This window comes from Rana temporaria, chromosome 12 (genome assembly GCF_905171775.1).
Source record: "Rana temporaria chromosome 12, aRanTem1.1, whole genome shotgun sequence".
Lineage (NCBI taxonomy): Eukaryota > Metazoa > Chordata > Amphibia > Anura > Ranidae > Rana > Rana temporaria.
The window spans coordinates 1,299,007-1,311,595 of NC_053500.1; the positions used below are offsets into that span (position 1 = coordinate 1,299,007).

Below are 12,589 nucleotides of genomic sequence, written 5' to 3' on the forward strand. Positions count from 1 at the left end.
GTGGGTTTCCTCCTACAGCCCAAAGACATGCTGGTAGGTTAAATGGCTCCATTCAGTGGTCCCAAGATGGCTGCTTCTCCTCCTAAGAGCTTTGAGTGGAGATCACTGATTTACCCCGCTCAGCGGGGGCGGGCCTCAGAAAACAGAGGCCTCATATGGGCAACACAGAGGCTTAGTGGTTAGCACTTCTGCCTTGCAGCACCACGGTCCTTGGTTCATATCCTGACCAGGACACTGTCTGCATGGAGTCTGCATGTTCTCCCTGTGCTTGTGTGGGTTTCCTCCTACAGCCCAAAGACATGCTGGTAGGTTAAATGGCTCCATTCGGTGGCCCAAGATGACTGCTTCTCCTCCTAAGAGCTTTGAGTGGAGATCACTGATTTACCCCGCTCAGCGGGGGCGGGCCTCAGAAAACAGAGGCCTCATATGGGCAACACAGAGGCTTAGTGGTGAGCCTTGCAGCACTGGGGTCCATGGTTCAAATCCTGACCAGGACACTATCTGCATGGAGTTTGCGTGTTCTCCCTGTGCTTGCGTGGGTTTCCTCCGGGTACTCCGGTTTCCTCCCACACTACGGTTGGTGGTGCAGTGGTAAGCACAGCTGCTTTTCAAGCAGAAGACTCGGGTTCGATTCCCGGCCAACTAAATCTCACAAGATGGCTGCCTCACCTGGTAAGTGTCACCCCTCCCCCTTTCCCATTATATCTGTATATACAATGTTCTCTCTATAGTACTGTGCAAAAGATTTATTCAGGTGTGATCCCTCCCTATCTATGTCCTGATCGGAGATCACTATGAACCTACCATAGGAGTCATGTGATCCCTTCCTATCTATGTCCTGATCGGAGATCACTATGAACCTACCATAGGAATCATGTGATCCCTTCCTATCTATGTCCTGATCGGAGATCACTATGAACCTACCATAGGAGTCATGTGATCCCTTCCTATCTATGTCCTGATCGGAGATCACTATGAACCTACCATAGGAGTCATGTGATCCCTTCCTGTCTATGTCCTGATCGGAGATCACTATGAACCTACCATAGGAGTCATGTGATCCCTTCCTATCCATGTCCCGATCGGAGATCACTATGAACCTACCATAGGAGTCATGTGATCCCTTCCTATCTATGACCCGATCGGAGATCACTATGAACCTACCATATGAGTCATGTGATCCCTTTCTATCTATGTCCTGATCGGAGATCACTATGAACCTACCATAGGAGTCATGTGATCCCTTCCTATCTATGTCCTGATCGGAGATCACTATGAACCTACCATAGGAGTCATGTGATCCCTTCCTATCTATGTCCTGATCGGAGATCACTATGAACCTACCATAGGAGTCATGTGATCCCTTCCTGTCTATGTCCTGATCGGAGATCACTATGAACCTACCATAGGAGTCATGTGATCCCTTCCTGTCTATGTCCTGATCGGAGATCACTATGAACCTTCCATAGGAGTCATGTGATCCCTTCCTATCTATGTCCCGATCGGAGATCACTATGAACCTACCATAGGAGTCATGTGATCCCTTTCTATCTATGTCCTGATCGGAGATCACTATGAACCTACCATAGGAGTCATGTGATCCCTTCCTATCTATGTCCTGATCGGAGATCACTATGAACCTACCATAGGAGTCATGTGATCCCTTCCTATCTATGTCCTGATCGGAGATCACTATGAACCTATCATAGGAGTCATGTGATTATCATATTTATGGACGCACTAAAATGGCTAATTGGGCCCCAATTTGGACATTTTCACTTAGGGGTGTCCTGACTTTTGTTGCCAGTGGTTTAGACATTAATGGCTGTGTTTTGAGTTATTTGTAATACAAGCTGTACCCTCCCTCCCCCCCTGAACACTCACTACACAACATTGTAGATACAAAGTGTAATTTCTTCAGTGTTGTCACATGAAAAGATTTATAAAAATGTGAGTGGCGTACTTACTTTTGTGAGAGAGAGAGAGAGAGAGAGGGTCCAACCCACTACTAGCAAGGGGGAGCTAATAAAGGGGGTCCAACCCACTACTAGCAAGGGGGAGCTAATAAAGGGGGTCCAACCCGCTACTAGCAAGGAGGAGCTAATAAAGGGGGTCCAACCCGCTACTAGCAAGGAGGAGCTAATAAAGGGGGTCCAACCCGCTACTAGCAAGGAGGAGCTAATAAAGGGGGTCTAACCCACTACTAGCAAGGAGGACCTAATAAAGGGGGTCCAACCCACTACTAGCAAGGGGGACCTAATAAAGGGGGTCCTAATAAAGAGGGTCCAACCCGCTACTAGCAAGGAGGAGCTAATAAAGGGGGTCCAACCCACTACTAGCAAGGGGGACCTAATAAAGGGGATCCAACCCGCTACTAGTAAGGGGGAGCTAATATAAAGGGGGTCCAACCCGCTACTGGCAAGGGGGATCTAATAAAGGGGGTCCAACCCACTACTAGCAAGGGGGACCTAATAAAGGGGGTCCAACCCGCTACTAGCAAGGGGGGCCTAATAAAGGGGGCAATGTCCACCCAATGTTCCGCTTTATGAGCCGCCTTTTTACCACCCATTCTATGGCAGATCAGCCTTTCCATCAGTTCTTCGCACATCTATGAGAACGCGGTGAGGAAACAGACAACACACGGCAGACTTTAAACGGGTTTATTTAAGGTCAGTAACTTTTAGATTTTTACATGGCAAAATATTGAAAAGCAAAAAAAAAAAAAACAACAAAACAAAAACTATATGTACATAATGTACAGCCAAGTTACAAAAAGCTTTTTTTTTATTTTTTTTTCGTATTAGTTTTCTAACAATACAGAGTAAGCCAGAATGATTGTTTTCTACCAAGGTTCAATTCTTAGAAATAACTTATTGCTACTGATGGATCGAAAAATAAAATGTACAACACAAAAAAGGAGGAAAAAAAAAAAAAAAGGTGATATTTTCGGACTTGGTTGTAAAAAGGTACAAGGCTGGAAAGAGTCCGATATGATACAAAGTGAATACAAAACTGCTTGTTAGCTATAGCTATGGAGGGTGTTACAAAATATATATATATCTTCAGAAAAGACGGGCTATTATACAAAGAGTTTCAACAAATGTGTCGCTTCTTTTCTTATAAAAATAAAATCATTAAACCACAAAGCCCGGGTGTAATGCCTACTGGTGTGTCCCGGACGAGCCCGGGTGTGTCCCGGACGAACCCCCATGTGTCCCGGACGAGCCCCCATGTGTCCCGGACGAGCCCCCATCTCTGCCCGGCAGTAACGCCATTGTGGGCAACAACGAGCAACCACACCATCCTTTTATTTTATGCTGTGCTGGGAAAAAGGCACCTAGAAAAGGCCGAACGAAGCTCTGCCTTTATTAGTGAAGATACAGAAAAGGGGTCCTAGAAGGTGACCCCGGGTCGGACTTTAGAGGCATAGTAAACAAGAAGGAATGAAGAAAAACAATATTATTTATTAAGACAAAATTACATACATGGTATACAAAAAGAGCATAGAAAAATGAATTAAAAAACATATATATTATGAGCCCTTATGCATCAACACGTTTCGCTGTTAAGCTTCGTCAGGACAAATATTATTGTTTTTCCTCATTGTTTACTATGGCCCTGATTCACAACCGAGATACAACGGCGTATCCGAGTTGCGCCGTCGTATCTATGCGCCCGATTCTTAGAATCAGTTACGCATAGATATCCATTAGATCTGACAGGCGTAAGTCTCTTACGCCGTCAGATCTTAACTGCATTTTTTTTTTGACCGTTAGGTGGCGCTTCCGTTGAATTCCGCGTCGAGTATGCAAATTAGCTAGATACGCGAATTCCCGAATGTACGCGCGGCCGACGCAGTAAAGTTACGACGTTTATGTTAGCCTTTTCCCGGCGTAAAGTTGCCCCCGCTATATGAGGCGCAGCCAATGTTAAGTATGGCCGTCGTTCCCGCGTCCAAATTTGAAAAAATTACGTCGTTTGCGCAAGTCTTCCGTGAATGGGGCTGGACGTCATTTGCGTTCACGTCGAAACCAATGACGTCCTTGCGACGTACTTTGGAGCAATGCACCCTGGGAAATTCCACAGACGTTCCGAAAAAACGTCAATCACGTTGGGTCACAGTAGTTTTGCATAAAACACGCCCCCCTGATCCAAATTTGAATTAGGCGGGCTTACGCCGGCCGGTTTACGCTATGCCGCCGCAACTTACGGAGCAAGTGCTTTGAGAATACAGCACGTGCCCGTGTAAGTTGCGGAGGCGTAACGTAAATCAGATACGTTACGCCCGCACAATTTTACACGGCTCTACGTGAATCTGCCCCTATATCTCTAAAGTCCGACCCTGGGTCGCCTTCTGGGACCCCTTTTCTGTATCGTCACTAATTATTTACGGATGTGGCAATGTGAGTGCGTTTTCTCTTTTATCTCTGCCTTTATTGTTCTCTATATAAAAAAATTGGATAAAATCTGAAGCTCCTTTGACCTCAAACACAGTGGCAATGAGGAAAGGGACCTACAGAGAGAGTGGCTTTATGAAGAGGCACGTGTGCGTCTATGAAAAGAAGTGGAATCGCACTAGATGAACGTCACCGGAGCCCACGAGCAGAAGGCGGAATCATTTGTAGCAAGAGAACATCCTGCATCGCAAACACATTCTTCACCCAGAAGCGCACTTCTCACTTTGGGTGGAGACCTCCTTTACATTAAAAGGTTATGTGAACCTCTTCAGCACCGGTTCCAGGTCTTTAGGCTCCATTCACACTTGTCAAGTCGCATCCCATTCCATGGCACCCAAGTCGCAATAACGTTGTAAAAGGTGCCTGCGCTACTTTTGTAGATCCATGGAGAGTGAAGTCGGATCAAAGTCGCACTAGAAATCATGCGACTTTGGAGACGCAGTGATGCAAATGGAGCGTTAAAGGATCAGGTTCCTGAGAAGACTCCAGCAGTGAATGGATTAAGGCAGCGAGTGTGAAATTCAGCAGGTAAGGGTTGTCGTGTGACTACCAAAATCTTCAAACAACGTAACAGGATTCCTCTCCAATGTCTTCTGACGGAGACGAAACCTTCCGTCTATTCCTTACACCATGCTGTAGACCAGAGGTTCTCAAGTACCCCCCCTAACAGGTCATGTTTGCAGGTTTTCCTTGATCTTGCACAGGTGCGTTAAATCGGGGAGTCAATTAGGTAGATTCAGAAAGAGTTAGGCCGGCTTATCAGTAGATAAGCCGACCCAACTCAGAATCTACGCCGATTTATGTTTAAGCGTATGCTCAGAGATACGCTTAAACATATCTTGCGCCGTCCTATCTTAGATTGCAATATTTCGGATGGCGCTTCCATTGCGGTCGGCGTAGAATATGTAAATGAGTTGATACGCCGATTCACGAACGTACGCGAGCCCGCCGCAGTACTTTTACGCCGTTTACGTAAGAGATAGGCCGCGTAAAGTTAGAGCTAGGCCCTAGTGGAATAGTAATGTCAAGTATGGCCGCCGTTCCCGCGTCGAAATTCGAATTTTTTACGTTGTTTGCGTAAGTTGTCCGTGAATCGGGATTTAGGTTGTTTACATCCACGTCAAAATCAATAGGCCCGTGCGGCGTACTTAGCCGCAATGCACACTGGCAGAATTTAGGTGCCCGGTGCATGCGCAGTAATAAAAAAAAAAAAAAAAAAAAAAAAACGGAAAAACCGTGAGGTCAAGCGCCATTAACATAAAACACGCCCCCCTCAAACACATTTGAATTAGGCGCCCTTACGCCCGCCGATTTAGGCTACGCCGACGTAACTTAGCAGGCAAGTACATTGTGAATCATGTACTTGCCTCGCTAACTTACGGCGGCGTAGCTTAAATTCCTTAAGCTACGCCGCCGCAAAGTTGCGGCAATGTACGTGAATCTACCCATATGTCTTGGTATATTGGACAGCTTTTTAATCTAAAGCCTCGTACACACGATCGGATTTTGACAACAAAATGTGTGATGGCAAAGTTTTGTCGGATAATCCGACCGTTTGTACGCTCCATCGGACAATTGTTGTCGGAATTTGTGACAACCAATGTGGGATAGCATGCTTTAAACATTTTCCAACAACAAATGTATTTGGTCGGATTTTCTGATCGTCCATCGGGGAAAAAATCCAACGTACAAACACGCATTTTCCGAACCATTGCCAACCATAAGACGATTTTAGCAGAAGTTGCCCAAAGGATGGCGCTAAAGAGCTGAAAAACCACATATAGTTTTGTGGATGTTGGCCAACAATGTCTGTATGCAGAACAAGTTCACGGCCAACGCCCTTCGCACAAAATACAACGGATTTGTCCGATAGAAATCCGATCGTGTGTACGAGGCTTGAGAGAAATTCTCAAATCATGGCCTGTTGGGGGTACTTGAGGACGAGGTTGCTGTAGATCCCGACTCACCTCCGCCCCACCTCCATACAGTGTCTGAAAACACCTTTACCTTTCCGTGTGCAATGCCTGTATAACACTCACCAAATACAAGGTTATTTTTGGTGGGTTGGATTGGGCTGGTTCCTGGAAGCCATAAATGCCATCACTACATGAACACCTAGATCAGTGATGGGGAACCTCGGCACCCCAAGTGTTTTGGAACTACATTTCCCATGATGCCCAACTACACTGCAGAGTGCATGAGCATCATGGGAAATGTAGTCCCAAAACATGTGGGGTGCCGAGGTTCCCCATCACTGATCTAGATAGAGCAATAGGTTTCATGTCAGAGTGACGTGTTCATCACGTGTAACCTCAGCGGGAGGATTGGGAAGACAGCGAGCGCTCTTTACTCCATTGTCTGTTCCACAACCAGAATCTCGTTTTGCCTCGGCACAGAGGAGGTACAACATAAATCAGACGCACCTCTTGGCTTGAAGTGAATCTGTTAGAAGACCAGCCATATAACAGAAGCACTAAACTTACCTGTCCGGCCAGCCGCATCTTGAAATGCTGCATCAGGTAATCCTCACCTCCAGGTTGGTATGTGCGCCCGATCCTCATCACTATAAGAAGTGGCCAGGCGAACCGCTGCATAGAGCGCAGGGGAGGGTATTTAATCCACCTGCAGCAGCTGGAGAGCGGTGGCTTTACTGGACAGAGGTAGGTATAGTGCTTCTGGTATAGGGCTGGTCTTTTGTTTTGGGGGGGGGGCAACAACCTGACTGTAAATAAGGTTCTCTGCTCTGTCCAAGTGTTTCAAAGTATGTGCTGGGGTCCCCTGACCTCTTAGGATGAAGGTGGAGATGTGGATGAATGCCATGCATGATGCGATTTGCAGGGGGGCATTTACTAAACCTGGTGCACTTTGAATCTGCAGCAGCTGAGCATAGTAACTTCCGCTTGTTCTATGAAGCTTTGACAATAAAGCTGGAAGCTAAACAGTCATCATGCAGAGCTGCTCCAGATTCTGTGTGCACCACTTTTAGTAAATCTTGCCCCCCCCCCCCCAGATGCTAAACATGGACAGGTTGCTACAAGCACACATCCTATAGCAGAGGTCTCCAAACTAGGATCAGCCACATAGGGCACCATTCCTCCCACTGACTTCAACAATGGGGCACCAATACAAAAGGATAGGCACTGCTCCACCTCCTACTGACCACCAAACCCTGAGGCCATGTTTATAACTAACCCCCCCCCCCCCCGGCCTACAAGAATGAGGAACCCCCCCACACAGTGTCTTCAGTATGAAGAATTGGGGTCACCACATCCACCATAAACACTGCACAGGATAAACCACCTCATACTGCTGGTGCCTAACGGAGGCGATTTAATATACAGTGGAACCTCGGATTGCGAGTAACACGATTAACGAGCGTTTCGCAGCATGAGCACTGCATTTTGAAAAATCCTAACTGTTTGCGATTCAGGCCCAAGCGGTGTGCAGTACCGCGTTTGGCCTGAGGTGGGGCCAGAGCCGATCGGTGCCATTCAGAAATGCTTGGAAAGACTACGTTCCCGAGGTCAGCTAAGCCGTCCTCGAACTTTGCCGTCCATTTCCGAGGCTCTCCAGCGCCCCCCTGCCTCTGACCACATGCGGTATTGCATTCCATTGAAGTCAATACAGAACAAATTATTTTCATTTCCATTGACTTCAATGAGGAAACTCGCTTTGATATGAGAGTACTTTGGACTACAAGCATTCTCCAGGAACGGATTATCCTCATAAGCCGAGGTTCCACTGTAGAGTAGACCAACAATGTGTATACAAATAAAATCTGCACAGAACACTACTCTCCTCCCGCTCCTGAAATGTAGAAAGTGGCAGACGACGGGGTAAGGAGACGCTCAGATACGAAAAAGCCACAAGAATGTGGAAATGTTCAAACTACAGCAGAACACAACGAGGGGGGGGTGACCCGGATCAGAGCCTGCAGAGCTTCATAGAGCCAATCCAAATGGGTCACAAAGAGAAGACGTGAGGACAGGAAAAACTCAGATCACTCAGTGTCCTCTTCTGGACGGGGCGAGTGAAGAAAAGCGCCAAAAACTCCAGACGCCGTGGGCTGATTTACTAAAAAATCTGGAAACCAATCAGCTTCTTCAATGCAGCTTTGACAATAAAACCTGAAAGCCGATTGGTTTCCATGCAGTTGCACCAGATTTTGCACTCTTATGAGACAAGAAGAAGTGCAATCACCAGAAACCACAAAAACACCCACCAAACAGTCCGTGAACCACGTGGCACAACGGATACAAAACATAAACCCTATACAAAAAAAAAAAAAAGAACCTCTAATGTGCAACTAAACCGGATCCTACAGAAGATTCACATTTCATCCAACGACGTAAAAAACACACAAAGTGAGAAAAAAAGACGGGAAACTTGGCAAGAATGGCGTCTCACACAGCCAGTCATAGAAGAGACTGCGAATAGTCCCTGAAATCAGAAACGGTGGTCCGTGATCTGCCCTGAAGGGGGTAGAACAAATACAGTATATACACAAGGACAGGCTACCGCTGACCGGACCCATCAGATGAATACCGGCAGGTGGTGGATCGAATTGGCACTTTTATGCTGGTGATTTGGGGGGGGGGGGGCACTGGTTACTCAGAGCCAGGAACAGGCAGAGCCAATAGAATCCCAGCCCTGGGCTAAACGACCTTATCACAGGGGGGCCGCTACCCCAATGTTGTCGTCTATTGCCATCATTCTCCGGAGGCTTCCTCTGAGCCCTTAGCAAGGCCACTGAATAAAGATCAACCTTTTAAAAGAACCATTTAAAGTCATTGTAACCTATTACAACCACTTTAACCTACAGGCGAGTCTAGATTTAAGCTTACCTCCGGTAGCAGCAATGACGTCACTCCCACGGATGCCACCACCAACGCCATGATCGCTGTTAGAAGCAGCACGCTCAGTGCACCTGTGCCCGAGGTCTATGGCGCTTGTGCACTAAACGTGCCGCTTCTAAACACCGATCATGACGTTGGTGGCGGCATCCATGGGAATGACATCATCACTGCTCCGGCCAGTCACAGCGATACCCGGAAGTCACTCCGGGTACCATGGCGGCGACAGAGGAGGTGACCGAGGACCGCTGCGGGGGCTTCGATCTCAGGTAAGTAATTCATAATGAGTTACTAGGCTATGCACACTAGCTCATTATGCCTTTGTCTTGTTTATTCATTTATTTTTTTAGAGAGGGTTTACTTCCTCTTTAAACATGACTGGTGAAAAAAGGTACAGCCCAGCCAACCAACTCAAGGGGGATCAATATAAACTGATCCTGCGAGGGGTCCATGAAATAAGAACGCAATTGTATGAGCGGAGCGGTTATTCCACAAAGCAGGATCTTTCCTCTGCGGGAGAACTCGGCACCCAACCTCACTCCTTGGGCTGGTCCAATAGCATTCCCCCCCCCCCCCCATCAAGACCCCTGGGATTCCTCTCAGAACCGATCCGATTCCACTTCTTAATCTGGATTCCCCCCCACCAGACTCTGTGGCTCTGCCTGCTGGTCATTACAAGACTTGGCATGAGGAACTACAGCAGCCAGCAGGGGGCACACCCAGAAGTGCTGGGAGCTTTCTATATATAAAAAAAATATAGGGTCCCAATACCACTTTTAGGACCGAGTACAAGTACCGATACTTTTTCTCATGTACTCGCCGATACTGATCATTTATTTTTAATGCCATGTGACAGTTTGACTGATGGGCACTGATAGGTGGGACTGATAGATGGCACTCATAGGTGGCTGGCACTGATAGGCAGCATTTATGGGCACTGAAATGCAGCAATAAATGACATGAGAAAATGCTATGCTGCAGCGCCCATCTTGGTACACCCTGCACTCGGCAGACATCTTGTTACACCCAGCCCATGTAGTTCGGGCTGGGTGTAACAAGATGTCAGCTGCTGGCTTACGGTGGCCAAGTGCAGGGTGTGTCAAGATGACAGCAACCGCTCCGCCTGATCCGATTACCGACGCCAGACCCGCCCTCTGAATCCGTTCACCCACTGAGGTGGCCCGATCCGCCTGATGCCACCCACCCTCTCCGCCCAGAGTCCACGGACCAAGTATCGAGTCAGGCATCGGGAGTACAAGTACTCGCACAAATGCTTGGTATCGGTCCCGATACTAGTATTGGCATCGGGACAACCGATCACTTAGGGGGATACAGTCAGCCTCCAGTCTGCTAATCTAAATGCAAGGTCAGCTCCATCATTAGGATAAAGCAGCATCTGTATAAATAACGCCCTTTCATACAGGAGGACCACTGAGGCGGCCAACGACAGGTCCATGGTCACGGAAAAGGCCTGCTCTCCTCTATGGGACAGATATAAACAGACTGCCTGCCCATTTACATCCAATTCACCAGACGGACAGGGATAAGACTACCCCCCCATCCATCTGTTTTTAGCAGGTAGGATCGGATGTCGGCACGTGTGAACAGACACATGCCCCTTTACATCCGACCTCCACACAGAGGGCAATTGATGATCCGATCGGTCCTCCGGTGTGAAAGATCCCCGATAGTCCTCGCTTTGTATATCCTGTGATAATCATCTGTCTGGACCTCAGGGTGTGTCCCCCTGTGTAGGGCATAGTACAGGAGGCCGGTGTGAGGAACCACAATGCTCAGGTCAAGGTGCGTGGGTTGGGTGCACAGGCTCTCCATGATGATCTCCCCCTCCCCCCAGGCATGTAAACACACAACAAGCTTTATTGATACCAGGTCAGGAAGGCATTCAAATGTGTGTGAAATGTGTCAGAGCAATGGGCTGACCCCATAGGAGGTGAGTGAAGGAGGGTGGGATCCTATATAACAGCAGTATACAGGCTCTCTTCACTCAACGACCAGGTCGGTAAACAAAGAGCCACAGGCAATTAATATTTTACGCATTCTTAACTATTGTATATAAAATAAAAAGGTCTAAAAACACACAAATCTCCAGCTCAATAAAAGGTTGTTTTAATTTGCATAAGTGCAGAGCAAAGGACAATTCTGTACAATACAATGCTGTATAGTGGGGTTGTTGGGGTGAGGGGGAGCTGGTTGTAGGTCAGAGTGGTCATTAAACGAGGAGTATTGGAATAGGAAGCCATAGATGGGCCTTCCTATGATTGAGCCTATTGGGAGACGCAAGGTCTGACGTAGAAGAGAATGTTTGTCTGGCCTAATCTGACATCAATAAAGTTTGTTGTGGTTGAGTTCATGGATTTGTATGGTAGGCGGGTGGGATGAAGGAGAACCTTTGGCAGTAGAGAAGGTCGGCTCAGCCAGCAGGAGGAGAGGTAGGTAGTCCCTGTGTATTTTTCGGGAAGGACAGTGTGTGAGAAGGCACTAGTACTGGCCGGGTCTGACATAAGACACTCAGGATAATCTATTAAAGCGTCAGGAGACATGGAAAGCTGACCATGCCGAGCGTGTGGGCCGATGCTGAGATCAGAGAAGAAGACGGGCCAGAGATGTCCTCAGATATTACATGACACCACCCTCGGTACTCGCAGGTCCTTCCTCTGTTACTGAGCCAAGAACACAATGAGGAGGTTTAACAGCCGCAGACCTAAAGATTGGAGAAAGACGAGGAGAGAGGCGGCTCCATCCCTTGACCACTCCCCCTACAATTCATCATTCCCTGGTGACACGCCCCTAACATGGAAATTAAACCTGAACTCCGGCATGGTATACTACCAATATTCATCATCCTTCTCTGGAGGAACAACCAGACTTGGTGCAGAGTGTGGTTCTTCCTTCCATACTTGTGTCTTCACTGCCCCTTTAAGATCCCTTTCATACCAAGGGGTCTGATCATGTGCATCTCAGACAGACCAGATCAGACCCTCCCATCACCCCTATGGACTGGCGGGTGTAAAAAGGCCCACTTAAACCTACCTACCTCCAATCCAAAAAAAAGGAAGGTGATCTGTTCTCTGTCTAGGGTTGGGTGCTCAGCCTGTGGCCCTTCAGCTGTTGTGAAACTACAAGTCCAATGAGGCATTGCAAGGATTACAGTTACAAGCATGACTCCCAAAGATAGGAGGCATGATGGGACTTGTAGTTCCACAACAGCTGGAGAAAAAACAGTTAGACCTCCCCATAGGCCAGAGGCTCTCAACTCCT

General features: G+C 47.6%; 1 non-coding gene across 1 annotated transcript; it reads left to right on the forward strand.

The window, feature by feature from the left end:
- The first annotated feature begins 574 nt into the window (after positions 1 to 574).
- TRNAE-UUC lies at positions 575 to 646 on the forward strand. Its single transcript has one exon. It is a non-coding gene; the product is annotated as a tRNA-Glu (tRNA).
- The last annotated feature ends 11,943 nt before the right edge of the window (positions 647 to 12,589 follow it).